General features: G+C 34.7%; 1 protein-coding gene across 2 annotated transcripts in view; it reads right to left on the bottom strand.

The window, feature by feature from the left end:
- The window catches only part of CADM2 (cell adhesion molecule 2), a 1073247-nt gene that overhangs the window by 1043947 nt on the left and 1661 nt on the right, over nucleotides 1–27639 (bottom strand). The window lies entirely within an intron of this gene.

The following is a 27639-nucleotide window of genomic DNA, read 5'->3' as shown; positions in this document are numbered from 1 at the left end:
CACCCGGGAGAGAACTGGGCTCATTCATCCTTACAGGTTCCACCAATTAGGAAAACAGGCATCACACAACAGTTGTGGCACATTAGTAGACGGAAGGCACTGAATGGGGAGGCATGAAGACAGCTGGGTTAGACATAAACAAATATGAGTTGCTGACGGCTTGGGAAATTCTATGTACATCATAAATTTTAATAAACACACCTTAATAATCACAGCTCAAGCTACTGTGGTTACATAATCTACACAAATCCCTCAGATTAACAGCTTGTGATTCAGCTCACACAACTGACTTAAGTATTACCAAATCTGAAGATACCATGGAACAGAAGAAGAAGGGGAAATTGAAAACAGGTCTGTCATCTGGTGGGCAAGACACTCGTATTACTCATAGAGCAAAGAGCATGATGAAGTATGCGCAGAGTCCTGTAGAAGAGGAATTCAGGGTGTCAGAGAATATTTTTTGGAAGAGAATTGGAGCTGCACTTTAGTTCTCCTTCATAGCTAGTAAAGAAAATCCTTTATACTCAGCAATTTGTGTTGCATTGCACAGAAAAAGCAGAGACTAGCAGTTTAAAATGGCATCCGGCTGGCAGAATTCCTTGCGTAGTCGCTCCCGTCGTCGTAGTAAAATACTAACAGAAGACACCTTCTAACAGAGGGCATCTGGTGAGTCAGCCGGGCTACACACACACACATCCCTTTTGCCAAAATCTGGGAAGATCGCTATACTCTCCACAAATCAAATTGAACTGGAATACAAATGCAGTTAGAGACCCAACCGTAGCCTTTTTGAAAAGAATAGAAAGTTTGTCATTTTTCTCCTACTATTTGTACTCTAATTTAGAAACGCAAGGTCTGTTCCAAACAGAAAATCAAATGCAACCTTCTGCCCTTTAGTATATCCCTTGGCACGTCATTACTACTCTTATTTATACATTCATTTGAGAATTGCATTTCCCATAATAGTAGTGGGAGGGGGAGTGGGACAACTGCCCTACATTTAGGAATACCCCATCCCCACAAATTAAGTTCTATATCAAGTGTACAGAAATATCAACCATTAAATTAATGACAAGAGGAAAACTTAAACATCCTAATTACTTCATCATAATTCAGGTCACAAATGTCCGATAAAATTTAAGTAAATGTCTTACAGAAAATAGTTATCAATAAATGACAGAAAATAGTTATCAATAAATGGTTACTATCAAGTTGGTTCACTTCAAAGACAATAACTATTGATGCTACACGATTACCCCTCACTTCAATCTAGAATTTTCTTCAATCTCCACATTAAATACCTTGATGCCTTTTTTACTCAGTGTTGCCCTTTGGAAATCAGGCAACAGCGGTTGTCTGCTGAAGTTCATTCAGAGGCTTTCAGAAATGCTTACTCAGTCACAACCGGCTATGCCAAAGGAGAGTTGCATCCTGCTAATGGGGTCAGCTAAGCCGTGGGCCATTTCAAAAATATGAAATCATAGTCTGAATTTAAAGTGGTCAATATGAACAAGATCTCCTCTTTGGTTAGATTAGAATCTTTTAATTGCCTGAAAGGTACTTCACTTACTGATGCATTAACTGAAGTACATTCAATGTGGACCCACTAGCAATTATCAGGTTAGCAATGCTACTCAAATAACTGCTTTTATTAAAGAGGAAAAAATATTACAAAATAGTTTGCTTTTAGTGACATTATGCCTCATTTCCTATACATCTAGAAGAGTGAAGAATATATCAAAATAATTTAAATGGGGTATGTGTAATAGTATCAAAGAAGCAAACATCGATGAGCATGAACTTTTCCTCTCCTTTCAATTATTATTAGTGAGCCATGATTAAAAATTAATCTCTAGAGTGATTGAAATCTCTTCAATAAAGTACCAACTCAAACTCCTTATTGTCTTTATTGTCTTAAGAAATGTTATATTTTAAAAAGTTTTTATGGTGTTACCTAAATATTAAAATACCTGAATATACCTAAGAGTTACACTTGTTAACACTTTGTACTATCACTTGCTTTAATTAACCTGATTTTTATTCATAATTCATAAATGTGATTAAGAATTCAAATCTCTGCTGAGCAAAGTGCCTAGGTTTGTTAACTTCAAATACTAAATTATAATTATATTATAGTTAGAAGATTGTAAAACAATATTATGGTCAATCTACTACAATATTAGAACTATACCCATATACATAGACCTACAAAAATTCACAACTTGGGGTTTAAGTACCAAATTAATCATATTTAGAAGAGTAATCTTGAACCCAAGGCACGAATCCACATAGAAAAAAAGTAAAAATCTGGAGTTTTTTGGCTGCATTTTGTTTTCTTCTCCTGTGTCTATGAAGTGGACTCACAATCTTATTACCTAAAAGGTTCAGCCTTACGAACACTCTCTCATCGAGCTTTGCCTACCAAATATGGCTCATTTCCAAGATTATTTCTCATTATACCTAAAATCATTAGTACCCTCTTATATGCATTAATGTTTGGCAAGTATAAAGGCAGAAAGTCATATTAAGATGTATGTGCTTTTAGAAATGTTGCACGTATAAAGGAAATGGGGCTCTCAGAGAGTGGGTGGGGTTGTGTTAAGTGGCTAGCATTTGGGGGGTGGAGGGAATGTCTTTTATGTCAAACACAATCATTAGTGTTGATCTTGGAGAGAGCTTTTCATAAAAGAGAAAAGTAACCTAACTTATTTAAAAAAAACTTTTACAGGGCAGCACCTGTGGCTCAGTGGGTAGGGCACTGGCCCCATATACCAAGGGTGGCGGGTTCAAGCCCGGCCCCACCCAAACTGCAACAAAAAAATAGCCGGGCGTTATGGCAGGTGCCTGTAGTCCCAGCTACTTGGGAGGCTGAGGCAAGAGGATGGCCTAGGCCCGGGGGTTGGAGGTTGCTGTGAGCTGAGATGACATGGCACTCTACCGAGGGCGATAAAGTGCGACTCTATCTCTCCAAAAAAAAAACTTTTACAAATATAAAACTGGAGACCAGTGGAGGCCCGGGACAGCCCATCGACAGAGAAAATGTAATGGTGATGCAGGGGAAAAACTGCAAGGATCCATCCAAACAAGCTTGTGGCAATGAAGGTGAAAAGAAAGGGCCGCACAGGGATTGTGGATTAAGTTGAGGTGGAAGGTAAGAGAGATGGAGGAGTTAAGGACAGCATTAAGTATCTTTTTTTTTTTTGGGGGGGGGTTGTTTTGTTTTTAGCTTGCACATTTGGGTGACTACAATGGCATTAACTGAGCCAGGGAATTGCAAAGATGCACTAGACAGGAGACGGGCAACTGACTGGAAAAGACAGTAAGTTCAGTCTTTAGACGCGCTATCTTTTCGTGTGGTTACTTATCTTTTTAGTGAAGATATGCAGAAGGCAATTCAAAATAAGCGTCGGTAACATGGAAGACAGCTCAGACCTAGGTGTCTGGATGTGTTGGATTAAATCAGCACAAGCTGTCTGGCTCTCATTCTTGCCTTGTTAAATGAGTCTCTTTCTCCCTGGATATTTTCAAGTGAATTTTTAACATTTTTCCCTTTTAACCTGCATTGTTAATATCCAATTGTAAAAAGAAATCATTTAAGCGAGTGTAAATGGCAAGCATAATGCACAATTAGGTGAAGGGCAGAAAAGTTCAAAAAGATTTGCAGAACTCTGCTGTCTAGTGTAGCAGATACCAAATGATATGTTTGCTGAGATACTGAGAAAAGCTTACATTACTTTTAGCATTTTTCAAAAAAGGGGGCACAATATATTACAGAAAGTTTTCCATCAAAAGTGATATAATAAAAAGAATTTTCCAGTTTCCTTTAAAGCTTGTATGTGTCTCAAATCATTTCCCCAAGTTGCTGGATACGTTATATTACTGTAATGTCAAGGGTTCACTAATACAGTGTTTATAGTCCTATTGTAAGTAGAAAAATAGATGAAAAACTGTGGTTGTTTTAATGTGCCTACCCGAACGGATTCCTCAGCTTATAATGGTGGGAGCCTACCACATATAAGAGGGTCTGACTTAGGCACAGGAGACAAAGATTTCTGCATTGAAGGAAATTATTGCCTCCACCCCTTGAAAATATGATTCAGTCTGTTCTCTGGAAAAAGTAACTTCTTAATTCCCTTTAAAAAGTCCCTCAAAACAAATACAAACAAAATAAATTCTTAGTGTTGTAGCAGGAGCAAGTAATGATGAACACAGTGATTCAAGTATTCGTAATGATGGAAGGTCCAAAAGTGACTTAATATATGAGGCTTTTTAATCTATAAAAATAATGTTTTGAAGTTGACAATTTGCACATATGTACATCTCAATCTCTGAATGTTTTGATGTACAGAGTGTATGTTTTCTAGTTCTTCTCCATATAGTCAAAAACATTTGTATTGAACTTGCAAGAATGAAAAGTAAAAACTGTAATGTAAAGCCAAAGCGAATGTTTGACAGAAAACTCTTTTGCTGGCCATGTCTAAGTTGATAAGTTAAAGGGAAAATAATATGGATTAAATGCCTTTACATCCTAGCAGGTGTCTGGTCATCGATAATACCCACTGAAAGCCATTGTGTGTCCAGTACCTCTCTTAGCTTCCTAATTCCCTGCTTGGCTCCAGGCAGAAAGAAAGGGGAGGTAGACAATGATTTCTGACACCTCTAAGGACTTTGCAGAAGAAAGCTTTTCTGGCAATGTGCAGGTATTATATCATCAGCACTCTCTTAAAAGATACTCATTGGATTTCTCATAAAATTTGTTTTATTAAAAATTGACTTCTTTAGAGTTTCAGACATAATAGTAAAATTCCAAACTAATACACAGGGTAATGAAATATGTGTTTTCAATTCCAAATAAAAGATGCACATAAGAAATCTGCAGGAGAAGAAACAAGCTTATTTTATTGGGATTTATTCATAGCATAACACTTATGCATTAGAAGAAGAGATGCTCCCTAACGTACTTGGTGAAAAATAAGAACTGATGAAAAAGAACTCAATGTCTGTTTTTAGTCGTCTTTTGGTTATAGCACACAAATGACACATTGCAAAATAAAAAAATCAAAGCTTTAATATTCAAATAAGATGGATGGAAATGTAACAATCCCATTTCAAAAAGGGTAACATAAGCAGCTTATTTCACTAAGATAATGACATTCTAAAAAAGTGTATCCTTTTTAGTTATTAACCTGTATTTCAGTAAACTATATCACCATTTCATGTTTTAGTGTTCAATACTCTTTTCACGTTAAATAATTAACCTGTTTTATTTTTAGCAAAGTAATTTTGTGTTGTCTGCTGAGAAGTTAGTTTCACATCTCCCAATTAGTATTATTTTTTAAATCCTAGCTCAAATTTTGAAGAATAATTTGAAAGAACAGATATTACATGTTATACATGTATATAGCACTCACATATAAAAGATGTAATACAACACCAAACACTAATTCTTTCCTTTGTGTCAACACATTTCTCTGTCTTTTCCATAGTATTCATTCATTTAAAATAGTGTGTTTATATATGCTACAATATTAACAAAAACCTAAATATGCTATTAGTTTATGTGCTAGGTAGAAATACTTATCTTGAATTTTTAGTTTTATAACCAGATATGTGCATTATGTTGACACAATCTTCATAAATCGTTACAAAAAATGTTTAAAACACTTTAAAAATTTATAGACATAATAAATTTAAAATACTAAAAATGAGAGTCCATTTTATACATCTACCTCTAGAAGAACAAATGAGTATTTCATTTAGTAAGGAAAGCAGGCCACGGTGAATATTCTATGACCTTGAAAATGATGAATCCTAAAATGAGTTATTTTCTCAGAATGACAAACAAATCCATTCCCTTCAAAAATCATTAGAGAGAGGACATAGCAAATTTTGGTATCCAAAATCTTTGTGTATCTTATCAGCTCTGAAATACCAGCCTGGCCATTTGAAAGCTCACTTAGATTATTTAAACACCACAATTTAAAAGTTGTGGATTTTCTGTGAACTGCACTTTAAACAGAAAAGCAAATGCAGTATGAACTAGGTTTTGTTTGCAGCCTAAAATAAGTGTCTTTCACTGAAATGTAGCTGTTCTTGAAACCAGAAAAGCAAGAGAATGTGATCAGCTCATAAACCTTGGCAACAGTTCTCATTTAAATAGTACACTTCTTGGCTATGTTGTTGATATTTGATTTTGTTTCGTTTCTGAGACCCAATCTATACAAAAACAACGGCACTCTACCGAGGGCGATAAAGTGAAACTCCGTCTCTACAAAAAAAAAAAAAAAACTCTTTCCAGGAATATATTTAATGCTTTTCAACAAAGTAAAAGACTCTGCACTATATTCTAATTTGTGCTTAAAAAGAAAGAACAGAAGAAAGGAAGGGAGAGAGGGATGATGGGAAGGAGGGAATGAGAAAGGAAAAAAGGGAGAACCAGAAAAATAAGCCGCAAGTGGAAGATGTATGCATTTAAATTAGGCCGTGCTCTTCAAATTACCATAGCAAAAGGGTATCTAGAACGCAGATAACGAAGTAATATAGCTTTATGGTCCCTTTTCTTCCCATCCTTATTTATAAATTTATAGACAGTAATAGACCACATTAAGATGCCCCCCCCTTTTTTTTCTTTTTTTTTGCAGTCTTTGGCCAGGGCTGGGTTTGAACCCGCCACCTCCGGCATATGGGGCCGGCGCCCTACTCCTTTGAGCCACAGGCACCACTCAGATCCCTTTCTTTTCTTCCTTCAGTGTCTCTTCTTTAGCACTCCAGCCCAGAATATAATGTTAATCCTTTTACATTTTTTCTACTCTTATTATGAAGATTCTCCAGTCTTTCTCACGTGATTACCCCTATTTAAACAAAATCCTATCATATACTACTGAGTTTTTTTTACTACTGGGCAGGGTGGCTCACTCCTGTAATCCTGAAAGCCTGAGGCAGGAGGATCCCTGAGCTTGGGAGTTGCAGACTAGCCTTAGAAAAGTGAGACCTTGCTGTACATAGTAGTCCCAGTTCCTGGGGAGGCTGAGGCAGGAGGACTGTTTGCGCTCCAATTGTGAGGATGCTGTGAGCTAGTCTGAGACCATGACACTCTAGCCCAGGCAACAGAGCAGGACTCTGTCTCAAAACAAAACAAAAACTATTATTAAAAAAAAAGAAGTTTATAGTTGTACAAATTTTTATTTAATAAATGTAAGGATTGCAAACGGGATTTCATTACATGGATGAATTGCATAGTGGAGAAGTCTAAGCTTTTAATACACAAATACACATGTATCGGTGCCTAGTAGGAAATTTTTCAAAGGTACCACGGAGCCATGTTTATCCAGAAATTTGAAGACCTAATACAAATTTTGAATTTAACGTTTTTCATACTTTCTCCCACTTTACCTATAATTTTATTGAAGGCTTACAATTTTCTGGACATGATAGCAGGACTTTTACTGTATTAACTAGTTAACTCTCCCTATATACTTTGAGCTTTTTATCACAATTATCAGGTGAAATACCTTAATCTTAGAAAAGTAAAATCTCTTGTTCAAAATAATACAGCAAAGGAAGATCAGAGGCCACGGTGTGATTTTTAAAACACACCAGATTAGCTCCTTGTCTACCAATAACCTGTAGATTTGTTTCTCCAACAGCAGATAAGAGTACCACCTAAAATGATAGCTATTATTATTGTTATTTTATCAGGAATTCATAAAATGAAGAAGATAGAATCTAAAACTGGAAGGCAACCTCACCAAATTAGTTTTCAAAATGTGACTAAATGGATTATTTGAGAACATGCACATGTGCAAAACCTCCTGTTTATATTTTGCTGTTCATAATAAATTACTTTGAAACCCATTAATAGGGTAAGTGAGGTGATCGTCACTCTGAATTACATTTTCCAATTCTGTTCTTTCCATGGTAATTGTAAAATCCACAGGCTTAGCAATGGGTGGAAGGAAAAAAAAAAAAAAAGAATGTTCTCTCCAGCTGCAGCTGACTTTCTGGCAGACTCAAAAGCAACTGTGTTGGCAGCTTAGCTAGGCATCTGGGGCTGTCAGTGAATTAGTCTGAGGACTGACCTTCCAGATCGCCTATAAACAACACTCTGCACTGGCTTTGCATTTGCTCCCATAATGCAGGGAATTTAACTCTTTGTATGATTATGATTAGGATTATTATGAAATCTACTTTAAATTAATCAATAACCTTTATTTCACAACATACTTACAAAGGAAAAAACAAGCATATGACTTTCTTAAAAACAAATTCTATTTGACAAAAGTGAAATTGTGGATTAGTTGCAAATTGTGCAAAGTGGTTTCATGAGGAGCTATCTCCTGATCTGAGGCCCTTCAGTTCTCTTACTTTAATTTGAAGATGGCACACTTTTAAATATTCCAATAAAGATGAAAAAATTAATCCATCCTGTTAGACACTAACAAAGCATTTCACTGCCTCCTATTTTAAAGTCAAGGAGTCTTGTCTGAAAATTATTTCTTAATAAAAATCTAGAGTACACTTGGAGTAGTTTAAGAACAATTATCTTTGTTTTGAACCTTAATGAACATAAAAATAGTTGTTTGCGGCACTCACTGTAAAATGATCTTCATTCATTCAAGTCTTCCTGGAATTCTCCATTCCTCCCCCACTTAAGGGTGATAATCTCAAATAATTTAAGATTTTTCTTAAAAATGTTTTACCAAATGAAAATTTCTTCAAAGATATCTCTTTTAGTTATTCCTGGCTCTCTTTATAGAGAATAGGGTGAAAAGTCAGAAATACTATAAAGTATATACACAGGCACACACATTTTTCAAACAAATGGAATTATATAACAAAAAAGTATTGATTTATATCAATAAATATGCCAATAGACCAATATATACATTAATAAGTATCATAAAATTTTAAAACACAGTAGACAATTGTACATCATAGAATTTTATAAACACTACTAATAATATATTTCTTTACTTTATGACAATTTGATTGCAATTTTTCATTTAACAAAGAAGACATAATCATATCCTAACCTTTGTGAAGTATATCCATTTATTTAATTTCATCTGCTGAATTGGAGTCAGTCTTTAAGTTGAAAAGTGACCTTGGAAATGATCCAAGCCTAACCCCTCTGAGTAACTGACTTCTAGAGAGATGAGCTGTTTCCCTGGGCAATGGAGAAAGCCAATGGCACAGGCGTAATTGGAGCTTTAATTCTTTTTTTTTTTTGGCCGGGGCTGGGTTTGAACCTGCCACCTCCGGCATTTGGGACCGGCACCCTACTCCTTGAGCCACAGGCGCCGCCCAGAGCTTTAATTCTTAATGTCCTATCCCTTGTACTTTGCATTTACACTATGTTGCCACTGAAATAACATTTAAATAAGGTTGAAATGAGATCACGTGTAAACCTAAAGTGCAGCTAGTTTATATTCAACATATATCTGATTTTCCTGAAACATATTTCTTATGTAAAATTTCCCCAATGGCCTATTATGATCTTCAGTTTTATTGTTTTCATATAACTCAGTTACAATTTCATAACTTCAGACAAATTTCCAATATTAAGAACACACACATACACACACACACATATACCTCCCTAACTCCTAACAATGACAAACTAACATAGAAAATACATTGAACACTTCAAAAAGTGTTCTATGGCATTCTGCAAGTAAATTCCCTTTTATTGTCTTAAATGAGCAACAATAGCATTATGCTTTAAGTCTTATGCCATGAACATATAAATATAGTTCCAAATGTTCTCCAATAACAAATGGTATACAATCAAAACGGTTTGTGATATGTCTAAGAAAAGACAACTCTATTGAGTTATTACTAATGTAAAGTGTATTTTAAATACAAGTGTTAATTTCATTTCTGTTCTCTGTAGGAAGTTGATCAAAAGGTAAGGAATCTTGTATTTAAAAATAAGTCAAGAGCATTATATTCAGACAACAAAAGCTATTTAAACAACCATATGCCACACAATATTCTAAAAGTAGAAGATAAAAACAGTAAAAGGTATCCCTACACTCACAGAGCTTATCAGCCAGTTGGAAAAAGGCAGAAAATAGGCAAACGTTAACAAGATAATATATAATTCTTGACAGTGACACTAAAGTCTTCCATAATGTCGTGGGGGGCAATTTAAGATTATTAGCACATTTAGATTAATGTCTTAATGTTTAGATTAGCAAATGTACCTTTTCCATTTCTAAATGCTTGCCACGCATATCCAATTTACACTCTATATTTTGTTTATTTATATGAAATGAGAAGACAAATTTTTTCACAAGTGCCTTTATTTCAGAAGTCTTCAGGATAAGGAAGGTGGCTTCCCTAAGCATAACATTCTCTCCAGAGTTAACATTTTAGTTTCAAGTAAGCAATATTCCCTTTGAAACACCTGCTAATTGACACATTAGGAATTTAATGTAGAAACTGCTTTTGTATGTTTGGTGAAGTCAATAGCTATCGAAAACAAATCAATAATGAAACTATTGCTGCTTTTAAGAACTGTTCTTTTGGGATGCTTTTCCAAGTTTCACATCTGAATATATCTAGCCAACAATAAGCTACTTTTTTGAAAACCTGAAAATCTGTAAACTGTACAGCCATGGAGTTTCTACTGAGATTGACCTATAAAACACAAGCATGTCCCAATGATTGCATCCCATTACTTCTATGCATGTTAATGCCAACAAGGAGAGACCAGAGTACTAATTTTAAGATAAATTAAATCTTGACATACTCAAAGCCAACTAGTAAAGAAATAGTTTGAAAATTCTTAGTTTGATATAAGTTGTATGTAGGAGTATATTAAGTTTACAGAAATATATTTTCCCCAAAGATTACTATTTTATTTTTGGTCACATGTGGTTACTATCATTTAAATCTATTTAAAATAGATTACTATTTTATTTTTGGTCACATGTGGTTACTATCATTTAAACTATCATTTACTATCACATGTGGTTACTATCATGTTAATGGTATTAAGCTTCTTCATTATCAATGCTCTTCCACAACAATTAGTCTCTGGAAGTGCTACACCAAATACAATACTAAATTCTCACTTAGTTCTATTCAAATCTCTCTCACCAGGTGGGAGGATGTCAGTATCCATTGGGTCCTTCAATGGGGTCCTTGATTTGCTGATATCAGCCATAATTCCACATCAGTTCTTCTTTGGAAATTCTATCCATGTAATAAAGAAAGATATACTTAAAAGTACAAAAGATCTAAATCCTTCTTTTTCATCACACTATTGCTTTTGTTCTCTTAATTACCATCAGTCCTTTTTCTGGAATTTTCACCTATTTTGCCGTCTGACTTTGATCTCAAAAGAAATCCAGAAATCTCTTACTTATTGCTTTTGGGGTTTATTTTTTGTTTAGTCTACCTTTTAAAGTAAAACCACCTTTAGATCCATGAGATATAAATCTTTGATCATTGATAAAACGTGGCAAGATGAAAGGAAACCTCTATAGAAGTTTCCAAAGGTGAAAGTTTCCCAAGTTTCCAAGATAAGATGATACTAGAAAGATGTTTGCTGCCATTGATTACTAATAGCTAATGGCTTTTCTATATTGCCTGAGATTCATTTTCAACAAAAATAATTGTAAAAAGAGCCTTTTCTTACTCTAATGAAATCTCTCCGAGAAATAATGAACATAAAATACTAAAAAATACAGAGAACATACTGGTATGAACTCAAGAGCCTCATTCCAAGCAGAAACTTATTTCCAGATAAGTGTTTGCGCCTTTCAGTCTAATTTTACCTCTACAACTGTAAGTAATCATTGGATTATCACCAAATATAAGGGCTTTTTTAAAAATATAATTTTGATACTTAAGAAATCTAACTAAATTAGCCAATAGATTTTTGATATTTTTGAAGGAGAAATCATTTTAAGATATATTCATTTATGATTTAGATTTTTCTCCACTAAATATCATGCTTTATTTAAAATATAGTGTACTTTAAAAATAGGCTATTAGAAAATCATTGGTCCTAATGATAGTGTTACCTAGTCAGGTAAATCTAGTATCTAATATATCAAAGTTGAATAATCTCTTGTTAGCATTCTTGACAAAATGTCAGCTTTCAAAAGGGAAGCAAATATTTTTCATGAACACATACTTTTGAGCATGCAGACATGGTAAATCTATGAATGCCTGTCATAATTTCTTTGTTCAACCCAAGCTTTACTCTCATAACTATAGTATCTAAAGCTAGAAAGTATTTTAATACAAATATTATTATCCCAAACGTAATACTGTTTATTTAATCTTAATTTTTTAAATCTATTTACCAGTAGGCTTCTTCACATTGTAAAGACTATGACAGTAAACAACGCGAGTTACCTAATCCTTCTTAGGGAAATTTTCATTTGATAGAAATGAAGGCATTTCTTGTAAATAAAAAAAAAAAATCCTAGTTCCCTTCAGCAGTTCTCCCATTCTAAACTCATGATTTTATTTTATTTGGGGAGGCCAGACATGAGCACACAAGTCTAGCAATAGTCTCACTTAGGTTTATTAGTCTGGAAGATGTTCATCTCTGAGATTATCTCTCGACATTGTAAGATGATATCCTGTGGAACCATTTTGAAATTCCTATTGATTCTGTCTCCCACAGATAAAAGACTTGGAAGATAACAGAAAACACAAAGAGTTTTCTATATAACACTCAGTTCTCTATTAAGGTAAAACTTAAATGTTTTGTGATCTAAATAGCAGCAAGATGGTTTTATTATATCAGAAATAAGGGGTATGAGTTATTTTTCCCCATTCGAACTGATGTTATGTAGAACTGCCATTCTACAAGGAGGCACATGGGCAGAACTCTTGAAGAGAATAAATTATACGATAGGCTCTTCACAAATGGTATTGCAATATCATCAAGAAATATAGATCACAATAGTTTATATAGAAGAAAGGATGATAATTGATAGAAAAAATTACATTTCTTTGTAAGTTTTCTCTTAGCTACATTTCCAAAATGTTAAGGTATCTGACAGAAACTACAGCATACTAAGAAAATATACCTCAGAGATACCAGTGTACTAAACATACAGGGGGAGGGGAGTAACATTGTTCTTTATTTACTTAGGTTTAAATAAGTGTTTTATTTTTACACTATTCCAAAGATTAAGGAAAGGCACAATTATCTTCATCAAGTCCAGAAATTTGAAAAGAATAACAGCCACCCTGATTGCTCTCAGTTTTCCTTAACAGAGAAGTAAATTAGACAAATAGAATTTCCTTTCAATAGATAGATTTCTGTTTCCTCTCATTTAAAGATTTAATCCAATTTGTGACATTCCAAATAATCATGATAAATATATGTTTTCTTGAGCTTGCATATTTGTGGCATTTTAAATTAAATCAACTCTTAAAATGTGCAAAATGTTACTATTTTAAACTCTGACTCAAATAATAATAAACATTTTGGCAAAATTTTAAACAGACATGGTAACATAAAAATTTAAAGATGTTAAGCATTAAAGAAATGAGCTAAGTAGTAAATTGTGATGTATTTTCCTGCTTAGGAAAGAAATTTTATCTGCTGTACAAAAAACAGAGCTGAAAATAAAAATACAAAACCAATATAAACTTGGTAGTTTATTTAAAAAAATGATGTCACTTGGAGGCCTAAATTGCACCTTACTTAACGTAGTTCTTGTATGAAAGTGTTTAATGAACAGAGCAGGAAGGACCAAAGAAATCATTAAGACACAAAGATGAAAGAACAGCACCACCTAGTTCCCTCTGTGAAAGTTTCCAAATATGGATGCATCTCTGACACTGGAAAACTGAATAAATTTTTAAAATAAATCATTGAATATAAAACTACACTCTAGCAAATTATTACCTGCAATACAACATTTACTTGAATTGCTTTAATTTTAAAGTTTTTTATCAAATAAAAAGAAATTAGAACTCAAATTAATGGGTAAGCTGAAATTTTTTAAACTGCATTGTACTGTTATGTACATCTAAATACACAAATCTCTAAATATAATAATTATATGTGCTAGATCACCACCGATATGATTTTCAAAGTATGCATCAAAGAAAATTTGAGCAGAATCATATTATCTACAATACCTTGTATATCACATATTCCAGAGATATGACTAGCCAGTAAATAATAATATTCAAAAATACCATCTATTCGGTTAGAAATACCTCATTGTTTCCACTGTGGATTCATCAAAGTCAAATACTAAAGGACGTAACACAATGATGCCAAGAATATTTTTAGCCTGTTCATGTGTCTTCTTTCCTGTTTTAAATAATTGTATATAAAATTCATTTTATTTTTAAAGTTCTTAAATGGTATTCCCATCTATTCTCCAGTTTTGTTTACGAGGTGGTTAATACTTCAATCATATTCAGAGCATATTAAGCAGGAAGAAAGGTTTCAGAAACAACATCTAATCGGCATTCTCAAAAAAGCTAAGCACAGGTTTTAATCAGGCACAATATATTGTAATATAAGCAAGGGACGGAGATGTAATATATACCATACAGTACAAGGAGCATTGTTTCTAGATAGGACACTTTAAAAATGTTTTCCCTGAGGCATCAGCAGCTCTTTAAATGACTGTCGCTAGTAACATCAGAATTGCTCAAGCAGAACTCTAGCTCTAAAATACTAAATATTGTTGCTTGTTACATAGATCCTTCTCACAGACCTCTTCTCCCCTACATTCCCTCTGCTGACCTGGTCATCTACTGTTCTGGCCCACTGAGCCTTTATGAAATTAAATGAATCATCCTCTCGAACAAATCAGTTAGAATACAGCATGCTTGAATATTTCTTGTTCACTTGTCAGCTTCTTTCAAGTTGTATTAATAAAAAAAAAAAGAAAGAAACTGGCATCCTACTGAGAATGTTTTCAGAATAAACGGCTGGAGGAAATGAGAGCTCTTTAATCTAAGCTTAAATAAAAAATGTTAAAAGCCCACTGAGGTTTATGGCATTGATATTAAGTCCCGTGATTTCACATCCTCATTGATACATCCTTATTCTTATTCTTATTCTGTTGCTGCTGAAAATACATTATTACAAAAGTAGAATTTTTATTTTTAATTCAGAAAAAAGAATTAAGATGTATTTTGATTTCTATATTACGTGGCCACCAATAGTTTGTAAACTCCACAAGGGCAAAAGCCATTTCCATCTTGTTCACTTCTTTTTTTTTGTGGTTTTTGGCTGGGGCTGGGTTTGAACCCGCCACCTCTGGCATATGGGACCAGCGCCCTACTCCTTGAGCCACAGGCACTGCCCTGCATTTTGTTCACTTGTATATCCAGCTACAACACTGCATTCAAATAGGTATTTGTTAAAACATGAATCAATGAATTACTAAGTTATGCTTAAGAAAACCAAAGGCTGTGGAGAATAAAATAATCATAAAGTTTCTTTTTAATTTAGGTTAACATGAGGGTATGCACAATTAGGTTACATTATTTGCATTTATAAGGTACAGTCCAAAGTTTGAGTTGCAACTGAGTTCTTAATCATAGAAATTTTTTACACACACATCAAATGTACAGAATAATCAATTTGAACTGAAAACTGAAAAGCCTAATTCAGTCAGTTCATAATAATAAAAATGACTAACAGAGCAACAATTTCCTAATTTTCAGAGTTGATCTAAGAAATATAATTTCCTAAGAAACGTGCGTATGGCCCAAACTCAAGCTGATGACTACAAAATTAATTTGTAAAATTCATTGATAGAACAAGAATAGCTCCAAAATTTATACAGGCACATGTATCAGAATAAAAATCTATTTACATATGTAAAAACTTTAAGCACTGAATAATGCATAAGATGGATGTAAAAATTAAATTTTAGTAGATGTTATTTTAAGAACTTAAGTTAATGTTATATTGACTGTGTTATAAAATATGTTTAGGTGGAAAGAAAAAAATGCCATTTCAACAGTTTGCAGTCATCCGTAAGTTCCCTCTACAACACATGGCCAAGGAATGGATGTGGTTCCAACCTCTCAGTCTGCAGGGGAAGAAACTAAGCTTCAAGAAAAGGAAGCTGCTCAAGGCTTCTAGGACAGGGGCCTCTTGATTTCCACCATTACATCTTGCTGTTGCAGAGAACTTCAAAATCAAAGCCTCCATTAGCCCAATGATAGTGCCACCCACTACAAAACCAAGAACTTCAACCACAAAATAACACCCACCAGGCCAAGCTCACTGCCACTTCCGCTCTCACTGCAGTCAGACTGTGTCCTTCTTTATGTTCTACCCCAGGATTAGAAGTAGCCCTTATTTCCTTATTCCTCCTTCATCACCCGATTCCTGTGCTTCTTCATGGTACAACTAAATGCTGGAAGATCTTAAGAGGAAAATCCTAATACCTGATTTGCTTTACTTTTACCTTATAAGACCATCAGGTCTGGCATGGTGGCTTGTGCCTGTAATCCTAGCATTCTGGGAGGCCAAGGCCATTGTATTGCTTGAGCTCAAGAGTTCCAGACTAGCCTGAACAAGAAGGAGGGCCCCCACTTCTCTTAAAAAAAAAAAAAATAGCCCAGCCTTGAGGCAAGCACCTCAGCTACTTGGGAGGTTGAGACAAGAGAATCACTTGAGCCCAAAAGTTTGAAGTTGCTGTGAGCTATAATGCTATGGCATTCAACCCCAGGGCAACTGAGTGAGATTCTGTCTCGGGAACAACAACAAAAAAGGCCATAATTAAATGATAAAAATATTAGCCTCCCCAGTCTGTCCATATCCAGCAAATATATTTGTTTTATTACAACATGTACTCTTATGAGGTCATTATCTTCCGGGATATTATGTTCTGCTTTGTTGATAGTTCATACTTGTATAGTCAATAAAATTGTTTAAAGCAAGACTAAGTAAATATGAATTTAGACACCCACAGTCCTCTGAGAAACTAACAACTGCTTATCTCTCTAGCAATACCTTCATCTTAGCTATCGCATGGAAGTAAAATGGTAAGGATAGATATGAAGTTCCACGCCACAAGTAGTCTGACCTAACCCATAGAATATCTATGTTAATTTTTTAAAAAAGCAAACAATGAACACAAAATTATCCTTTATAAATTTTACTTAATCTTTAAAAATATGCTTATGTTACTAAACACACAAGCTCTTTTTCTTGCTAGTTAGCATTACATCTTTCTATAAGACAATGTTCATACTACAACATTCTATTGATGAATATTATAGGTATTGTTTTTAATTTGGTGACTCTGAACAAAAATGTTGGTTTGACATGTTTTAGCATTTAAGATAACAAATAAAGTCCATCCATTAAATTAAAATTCAATTTCTGAGTGGATCATAATGACTACAACTGTTGAGAAACAGGAAGGTGTAGGTTTTCCTTATGTTTCCAGTATGTTAGAGGTTATGCGGTACGCATAAAAAATTAAAATATTATACCCAACTATAGATGTATAGGAATACGCTTAACATAATAAAATTCAATAATATGTTTTTTTTCATGCAAACTGTGAAATAGTCAACAAAAATTGCTCCCCAAATGACTTTCCTGTTTATGCACTAATCTTTAGAAAGTCAATCACCAAGAACTCAACAGAAGCCACATTAGAAAAGAAAATTATTCTTCTGCAGCTATAGTATTGATAGGAGCCAGAAGGCTTTAGGCAGAGATAGGGAAAATGAGGCAAGGGATGAGGGAAGAGGGTCCATAAAGGGCATTGGGCATAGTCAGCAACCCTGGAAAATCCCCTACAGGCCGTTCCATGACCCCCACAGAGTGTCAGTGCAACTGTGGATCCATTGGTCCCTAGAAGTTGTTGGCAGGACATAGCAAGCAGGACCTCCCCTCCCCCAGGGGTTGGGCAGAGAAAAGCACCCCATGGGAACAGAAGGCCAATGGGCAGAAGTGAGTGAGTTAAAGTTTAAAGAAACTTCTGCTTGCCCATGGTCCCTGAATTCATTTTCAATTTCCAAGACCAAGAACCCAGCTGGGAGAAGAAGAAAAATGTAGTATAATCTTCATACAGGTATGTTTTAACATACGGCAAGTCCAAGTATTAATAGAAGCCATGGGAAAATATAACTTTTAATATCAACTCTATAAACTAGCAATAACCCTTAATAAATTGGGCTAATATAATCTACATTGGATATTTGTTTATTGAATATGTTTCTCCATGAGGATGACAGAGTGATTTCAGCACCTTGCATAAGGTAAATCTTGTTAGCCTGCTTAATAATACCCTTTCAAATAATAAGTCAAAACAGTCAAACATCCAAAAGACATCAGGGAAATTGATTTTTTAAAAAAATCATTTAAAATCAATTTTTTTTTAATGTGAAGATAAACTACATGACTTTTAAGAAAAGCTACATTTCACTGGGACATTTTAGGAAAAGCGTACTTAAAATACTTTATGGAGAAAATACAGTCACTACAAATTGTAGAGTTTTTCCTCCTTTGGTATTCAGCTCCCAGTAACTATATTTAAATTCTCCTCAAAAAAGTGGTTAATATTCCCATCCTACCTCCTTCTGGCTTTCAAATGCAAAAGGAGAAATAGATCAAATTCAACCAGAGCAAACATGTGTCCTCAATTGCAGAAGTATAAGTAACCAACAATTATTAAAAAAACAGACCAATAATTAGAATTTTTTTTAAAGGCCTTATAAATAAAACAGAAATCCTTCCAGTTAACTAAGAAGAATGTGCCCAGATTCCTTCTTCAGGGTCTAATCAGAGAAGCTCTCCTCTGTAGCTTGGCAATAACAAAAGCAGGTCAGTCTATATTCATAATCTGGAGGATCGGATCAAGGTCAACTTGCACTCTCCACTTCCTCTTTGTTTATATGTTCATCCGAAATGCTGGCTAATCCAGTAGAAAAATAAGGTCATGTGGCTTCATGCTTAACCAAAATCATCACCAGGGATATTTTTGGAGGTAGAGATAAAATCTTTAGAAAATAGAAAAAAGATAGGGGGTTATGATACTCAAAGAAATCAAGAAGATTCAAAGCTTTGAGCAAATGTTCACAGTGCAAAATTGAACTGATTGTTCACACTGAAAATAATCCATCCACATTTTGGGGAAGTACATCATTATTTAGATTATTTTTGTTTCTTGGGATCCATTTTTGTCATCTTCTTATATATTACATACAAATGAAAAGTCACTGCAAATATTTATTCTATTTTAGAATACTGTATTGGCATTTTGGCAGTTTCAACATAAATACTTATATATTATCTGGATCTAATTAAAGAATTGGATCTTAATTGGATCAAGATTAGATGCACTGTAAGAAAATGAATCAATCAGTGGAATGAAAACACTATAAAAAGACACACACCAGATTAGGCACTTGAAATCACAAGAAGACTAAGATCCTATACTCTGTCTACTAGAAACAGATAAATACATAACCTTAAAAATACTAGAATAAAAATACATGAAATGATTACATAGAACAGATAAAATAAAATGTTTAGTTCTAAGAAGACATAAGTGCTTAAAATAATCTATAAAGGGCAGAAGGCATTCTTTTGTCCATTAAAAGTAAAAGACCAAATTCTGGTCAAAAAATCTAAGGGTCCCAAGCACTGCCAGAATGATTTAAGCGCTAATCATAACATAGTTTGAAAAATTATGTAATTGTGTAAAATGATAAGGCAAAAATTAGTTTAATAATTATTATATGAATTATATAAAATGTTTTTTATTGCTGTAGCTATTAAAAAAAAAAAGAAAACCACACAAGTTTTATTTACAAATCAAACCAAAATTTTCTTGGGACATAAGCCAGAGTAATACATGTAAGTCTAAGCGCACAATGTAAATGCACTCTCAAACTCATGAAATACAAGAAAATAATCCTCTTTATAAATGATAATATGTACTTATAAATAACATGTACTAAACAACCCAATTCTTTTTTTTTTTTTTAAAGTAACTTTCTTTTTTTTTTTAAAGTAACTTTCTTTTTTTTTTTTGTCGTTTTTTTTTTTTTTTTTTGGCCGGGGCTGGGTTTGAACCCGCCACCTCCAGCATATGGGACAGGCGCCCTACTCCTTGAGCCACAGGCGCCACCCTGAACAACCCAATTCTTATAGCAACCCCTCCACATATGCAGTCTTTAAAAAAAGATGTTCTTTTTTCTCTCTTCTCAGTTGACGTCAATGTTTCCCTATACCCTCACAGTTCAAATTGCATCCAAATCAAAACCTGAAAATATGTCTAAAATTTTGCAATGCACTGATATTTGGCAGTTCATGGAGATTGTAGGCAATTAATACTATTTAAAAATCTGTAGCCTCATATAATAACCAGGAAAACTTCCAGATCTCACCATAGCAAAATGTGTTAATGGGCTAGTTCGGGAATAGAGTATGGACACAGGAACAATTTCTGATTCTTCTTTTTGTTTGGGCGTTTGAAAGGAACAATCTCTATTCAGGGTAAGGAATACACATTTTCACTCATTATTTTATTTCATTCCCAGAGCAGTGTCTGTTATTTCTAAATAACAGATACTGTATTATGTATCACAATGGTGAATTTAATGCTGCCTTGGCAGGATAACTACTAAGTGTAGAGTGTGAGTAACTGCTTGCTATATTGGAGTCATAGATAGATAATTGGCTTTAGAAACATCCTTCTCTGAATACCACCTACACATTAATACATGACAGTGAACTTACAGCCAGACCCCTGTTCTATCCCACATGATCCCTGAAAAGGCTTTGAAATGAGGACACGTGCATAATTAAAGCACACTGAATATCACAGTACATGTAACAAACCAGAGTATTATGAATCCTTAGGGGAACTTCATAGAACTAATACATTTTCAAAGAAAGCTGCATGTGAGTAAAGGGTGACTAAAATGCTAATTAGATCCCCTCAGTGAAAGCTATAGAAAAGTTGATTTTTGAATCCTGAAGTTGGACGCAGAATGGAACATTTGTGTACAGAAAGACTGAAGAAGGGGGAAAAAAGGAACTTGACATAAAAGCCCTTCAATCCAGATTTACACAGTTCATGAGAAAATACATGAAGCAAAATAAAAATATAACAGTGGGAGAATTCCAAACCTCCGGAAAGGGTTAAGGATGAGAACTGATTTCCTATTAGAAAGGGATTATGTAACAACACAGGGAAATACTCAGCCTAGCATATGCTAATTTAGTTGGCTTTGCCAGCCGGGCTCTGTGAAGAGGAGTTTGGCTGGCTGACTGACTCACTCACATTCCTTTCCTCCTCTTTTTACCATTTTTATTAAGAGACTAAGGAGGTGGTACTCTTAAAAAAAAATGCAATAACAACAAAAACAGTAACAACTAAACACACATTGCATATGTCTTATTCATGACAAAACATTGGGGTGTATGGCTTGGGGGAGTCAAAAGGAAAAACAATGCATTTGTCCAAATTCATTACATATCATATAACAAAATGCTCCTTCTTCAACTATTCTTCATTCCCCATTAATTTTCTTTCTGGTCAGAGATATGGTCAGGGAATGGAGAGAAATTATATTCCTAGAGAGTAGGAAGTTGAGTTACTATTCAGAGTTCAGCACATAAAATAGAGAGCAGTAAAGAAATGGCAATTAAAAGAGACCCTTATGCATATTTTTATTTGCTTTTAAATGTAAATATTCTAATTGGTAATTCATTCTCATTTCAACCTATGTCTACAACCCCAGATTGAAAAGCAGAGGGCAAATAAAGGAGAATGAACAGAAGGTATAGGTGTCGGGGACATTTTTTCCCACAGGGGATATGGGACAAGCTAATGTGAAATGTATATTTATTAAGAAATAAAGACATATGTGACACACTACAAACTTTAGGCCTCGATGTTTAAATAATCATTATGGGAGGCACCTGCATTTTTAAATGCAAACAATTTTAACGCAGAGCTAAAAACATTTCTTTACAAGAACAAATTAATTGGCTTTATAAATTACACCAAATCAATAATACAGCTATACACTTTGCAGTCTGCAGCACATCCTTGTCAGGAAAGGTGCTTTCTCACTCTGTTCCCAAGGACAACTTTAGCTAAACTGTGCATCCTTGCTATAAATTAACCATCGTAAAATAGATAAACTTATTAAGGTCTCAATCTGAGCTTTTATTCTTATGTGAAATTACTTGCCCATGAACATGTGATCAAAACTTGACTTTAAGATTTTATGTTCCTTAACGCAAAAAGATGTTTATTTCCCTAATGACGTCAGTATCTAGCCCCCAGTAGAACTCTTTAACTATGACTGGAGAGAGACTTCCTCCTCAGCTCTGAAATGGTTGAAAGAGAATTTGAAAATTCAAGTGAAAAGTATTTGCTGACTCAGAGTGAGTTATCCCCTAAGTTGAATAATGCCTATTTTAATATTTACTTCAAAGATCTCTAAAATACAATGTGAATAATTAATGGCTAGCTCGTTCTATGGCTGATCTTACACATTTAACTCTGTATCCCTTCGGGTAGTAAAAGTTTCTTATCATTCTGTTTCATGAGCATGAAAGAATCAGAATAAATGCTCAACTCTATGACAACTTTAGAAATTGTAACCCTTGTCTGTTTTTTAAGTGAAAAATCTAATCATTGTGGCCTAAGAAAATTTATTTAAAAAAATGCATCTCCTAACCTTAATTAAAAAGGTAAAAGAAAATGACAAGGGCAAACAAAACAAACTCTTACCTTTTTCCTTACACTGCATCCCTGAAAACCCCAAATATTGATTTGATAAGAATTTGATAAGAAAAACTAACCTTAAAAATGATGATGTACTTTAAATGTGTATAATATGCATATATAAAAATAAGGGACTAAGGAATACTTCCTTTCTTAATAATTATATGTTTGATTTAGCATTAATATTTAACTGATTCTTAATAAAGAAGAATATTCTTCAATTTTAAAATAGATTACATACTTCTACAAATGAAAACAATTTCTTATCTGTTTAAGAAAATCTACAAAACATATTAACAGGACCAACTGGGCTCATTTCTTGAATGAAAATCAATATGTATACTATGTTCAATTATTTTGTTCTGTGGCAAATAGAATCAAAATACACGAAGCCACCTTAGTTACTGTTATCCAATAGGCTTTCATGATAGGCCTGTACATAACAAGGGGTCCATGACTCTTATTCTTTTTAAAGCACCTGTGTGATAAATAGTCTGACTGGAAAAGAAACATTCTCTACTGATATATCTTAACACAAATTCCACTTAATGCACTAAATAAACTATCTGAGCACACACTGAACAGTTAATTCTGTTTCTTTTAAGATTACTGTATTCTTATACTAAATATTCTAACGAGATCGAAGGACTGACTAAAGGAAGAGGATAACAGAATTCCTCCCAGCTCAACAGTTCCTAGGGCACATGTGAAAAACTGCATAGAAATCCTGATTTAACTTTGCTATTCATCTTCATTAAACTGGCACATGTCCCTGATAGTCCACAAGAAAATGTTCACCATTCATTTGGTGCAAAATGTTGATAATTTCATAAGGATTTATTTATTAATCTCTAAAGAAAATATATGTTCTATCTTTTGCTTTTTCATGGGCTCATCTGATTACAAATATCCTGGATCATTTCTGGTTATAAAAAGCTATAGGATGTTTTATGTCCACTCCAAGCCATGAAAAGCCTTCCCATTTCACTCGCATACCACATGACTGCTTTCCTGTGAGTCTGCTGCTGCTGCAGAGCATTAGGCCAGAGATGCCATTTGCATCATCACACAGCAGGGGGCTTCAGCTGCCACAGCTCTAGGTTAATCCTCACCCACCTCTTCACACAAGGAATTTGCAGAAGATGCCTCTTTTTTGGGGTATTACAGAATTGCACTCCAAAAATGCTTGACATTTTCAAATAAAATGTTGGCAATGAACTTGTCCTTTTAAATATTTTAGGTTAAATCAGTAAATTTAATGTATGCCCTTCAATTTTGCATGAAACAAGTTTATGATCTAATCTAACATAAAATATCTGGTATTTTTAATCAAGGAAAAGGGAAAAAAGCATAGGCAAACAATGTTCACAACTAATCAGAGTGAATTCACTTAAAGATAAATATCAAGCACTATTTATACAGTACTTTTCTATAGGAAAAGTGTTTCATAAACCCACATAGCTCATAAAATGCCAAAATTAACTATTATATACATGACTTAATAAAGTATGAGTGCTGATACATTATGCAGAGAAGAGCCCATTTAACTCCGAGAGAACTAAGGAGGACAATCCAACATGATTTATTAAGCATCTAATAAAATGAGGATAAGAAAATTGCAAGGATACGTAAGTCTTAGGGCTTGCCCTCAGGAAACTTGATTTTGTATCAAGTATTGACTTGTTTAAGTTTAATAATCATCAGTCACCAACTCTGTTTTTAAAGGGTGAACCAGAGAAATACCTGCCAATTCAACACAAAGCTTCTGACTACAGTTTGTGAGCCTACGTCTTTGGTTTGCAGTTTTCCTTCTTCCGGCTTCCTCAACCTACTCAGCCAACTGGTTTGTACCATGAAGACTATTTTCTCAATAAATACAGAGCACAAGTCAGCACGATCAAATAAAACATCGATATGAGAGAAGGTCTATGTTGTATAATTATAAATAAATAAATCCTCCATAATAAATAAATCTTACTTGTCTCTAAAGATTGGTATCCCATAGACTCCTCATTTCAAAGAGAAAATTGACATGAGTTCAGTTGAGTTGATTCCAGGCCACTTTCTAATGCATGCTTAGGATGTCTTCCAACATTTTTATACTTCCGTTTGCCCTTTAAGTGGTAATTTTTTTCCCTGAGAAAAATGACATTATCTCACCATTTAAATGTAGGACGAATAGCTTTCTAGCACCTGTTCTTCCAGTGGAGGGCACAGAAATACTTATCTCAGTTGATGGGTAGCTTTGTTACATTATGTTTTCAGAGTTCTAATAGTTATAGAAAGGGAAAATATAATGAAGTAAGTTTCCATATCTTGATAGAAAATTAGTCGAGAAACTCCTTATACTTTCAGGGGAGATTTTCTCAATTACCAATTGTCTGGTGTTTGACTATTTAAGTTATAGTCATTGGCTCTTACGTTCAGAAACTTTTTAGAGTAAGGTATATCCCAAGAATTGCACTCAGCTTAAGAAATGAGCTTGACAAGCTACAATATGTAGGAGTAAAAGAATTGTACAGACATGCTTTTAGAAAGCATAGGTATTAGATGGTGTATATAAGCACATATTTAGATGTGCTTTCTAAAAATACAAGATGAGGTTCATGACACATAGGAAGGCAAGTAATATGCATGCCCAATGGAGCTTTGAGTATCTTTCTTACTAAATATAATAAATAAGTAATCAGAATTCCATGGCAGAAAAGACGAAAGCCCCAATGTATGTGTTGGATGTGTTTTTGAGTAAGACCAATTCCCCACGCACAAAAATAAGGTTGTCAACAAAATTCGATCTCTGTATGCATGTCTATTTCATGTATTTTGCCTGTCTTTCTCTTGCCCTTTCTGGGATTGTTTCCTGGGCTGCATAGGATATCCTTTATCTTTGCAGTGCCCCCTCAGGCACAGAAAGGGATAAAGCTTCAGCAATGGTTAGCAATTGAAACTGGATTGACTGTTTTGCCAAGAGAGGACTTAGTTACAGGTGGCAAGCTTTTACACTCCTCATTTAATTAAAAAAATTCATTTCTCGAATGCATTCCCTACCTGTACTCCAGATTTCCCTTTTTCTAGGATGGGGAAACATGATAAACAAAGTTGTCTTGTACCTTAACAATGAATCAAACTGTGTTACCTAAGTAGTCTATGTTACAAGTTATACTTGAGTTAGAAACAAAAGTCTGTTCAGAAGTATATATGTATTTTCTGTCTAACTATTCATTTCCTGAAATCGCTATGAGGATAGTCAGGTGTTACAGAATTGATTTAGGCAAGCCTCCTTTTGCTTTTTGTTTTTGTTTTGTGTTTTTATTTTTACTTCTTTTACCATTGACTTGATTCTCACCACTGGCTTATCATTCCAGGTGCTAACAAGCCAGAAAATTGATTTTGCTTCCCCAAAGAAGTACAAAATATTGGTAACAATATAAAACAGGGTGAATTAAAACATAGAAACATAGAGCAAACATGTTCAAGCAAGATTTCCTGTCTAAAATAACACATACTGCACGAAAAGGAATAATAACAACAGAGATAAATTGATTATTATTACTTAAGTCACAATACTACTATAGCGCTGATAAAGCTAAAAAATACAAAGCTATTGACTGACTATAAAATTTGCCTAGTCATAACTCCTCACAGCTGAGCAGACTTCCCCTAGCCAAAATCAGTCCCTCACTATTTCCTTGCCACCTTTCTTTCCCTGGACATAGACAGGAAATATCTGCTAAGTATCTGTTAATCCATGTCCTGAAAATAAAGCCTTCATTTTACAATCTAACCAAGTCCTAATAAAACAGTAAAGTAGTGGAAGAAACATAAATCTGAACCCTGAAGCAATGTTTTCAGCCACGACTAAGACAAGGAAGGCATGAGCAATTTGAGCAAAAACTGACAATATCAACAAAGTGTGATGTGTCTGTGCAGCAGTGTTTGATAAATGGGAGGCAGCCATAAACATGAGGAGACAGTCCAGCGGTGCTTTGCGCCCCCTTCTTTTTTTAAAAAACCTCTTCTTTTAGTGTATGTGTATTAAAATGGCCTAATCTAAGATGCTCCTAAGTACATACTCATGGTTTGAGGGGTGCTCTTTCCCTGATAGCTGTACAGGATGTTTGTTTATTTATTTATTTGGACCTAAAGCTGGTGCTGCTGCTGGCAATGGTGCATTTCACACTCCTTCCCCCCACCCGCAGTGTGCTTTGGAAAGCAGTACTGTCTAAATCATTGGTTTACACACTCCATAAAATAAACCCATGCCTGAAGGCTGCTGATGGGGTCTCTGTGGGCAGAGAGTCTCTCCAGGCTGAGAAAGCGGCACCGGCAAACTGTTGGCACTGCACTGAATAGACGATTCACAGGCAAATGTTGAAAGAAGAGAGGAGCGACCCCAAGTGCAGTCCATGGCCCACATGCTCTATAATAAATAATCTCGCACCAGCCCAACAGTGTGTGCAATGACCAGCCGGGGCCATCACACACAGATTGGCAGGAAAAACACACGAGCGGTGTTGAATTTTCATCGCAATCACCAAATTAACTGATTTCCTCACATCACACTCCCCCTCGCCGGCGCATGCTGGAGCGCGCGCGCGCACGCACTCACATACACAGACTCTCTCTCTCACACACACACACTGAGCAGAGCTGAGAAATGCAAGTTACTGAGAGGTGAAGTAGGGTCTCTGTGAGACTGCTTCGGCACCGATTAAGAACCCAAGTGATGTGTCAGCCACCCTGGTTACTTGTGCGAAGAGGGGGGTGTGAGCGGTGAGAAAGGGGTGAGGTGGTGTAAGCAGGGAGAAGGTGCTGCCTGCCTTTACGGGGATTCTGGCACATCTTACAGATCCGAATTTACACCCAATATAAAAAGCACAAAATTGCCACAAAGATATTATAATAAACATCTCTGCAAAGTCTGCGAGTT

This window comes from Nycticebus coucang, chromosome 16, assembly GCF_027406575.1.
Source record: "Nycticebus coucang isolate mNycCou1 chromosome 16, mNycCou1.pri, whole genome shotgun sequence".
NCBI lineage: Eukaryota > Metazoa > Chordata > Mammalia > Primates > Lorisidae > Nycticebus > Nycticebus coucang.
This window is presented reverse-complemented; position numbering and strand designations above follow the sequence as displayed.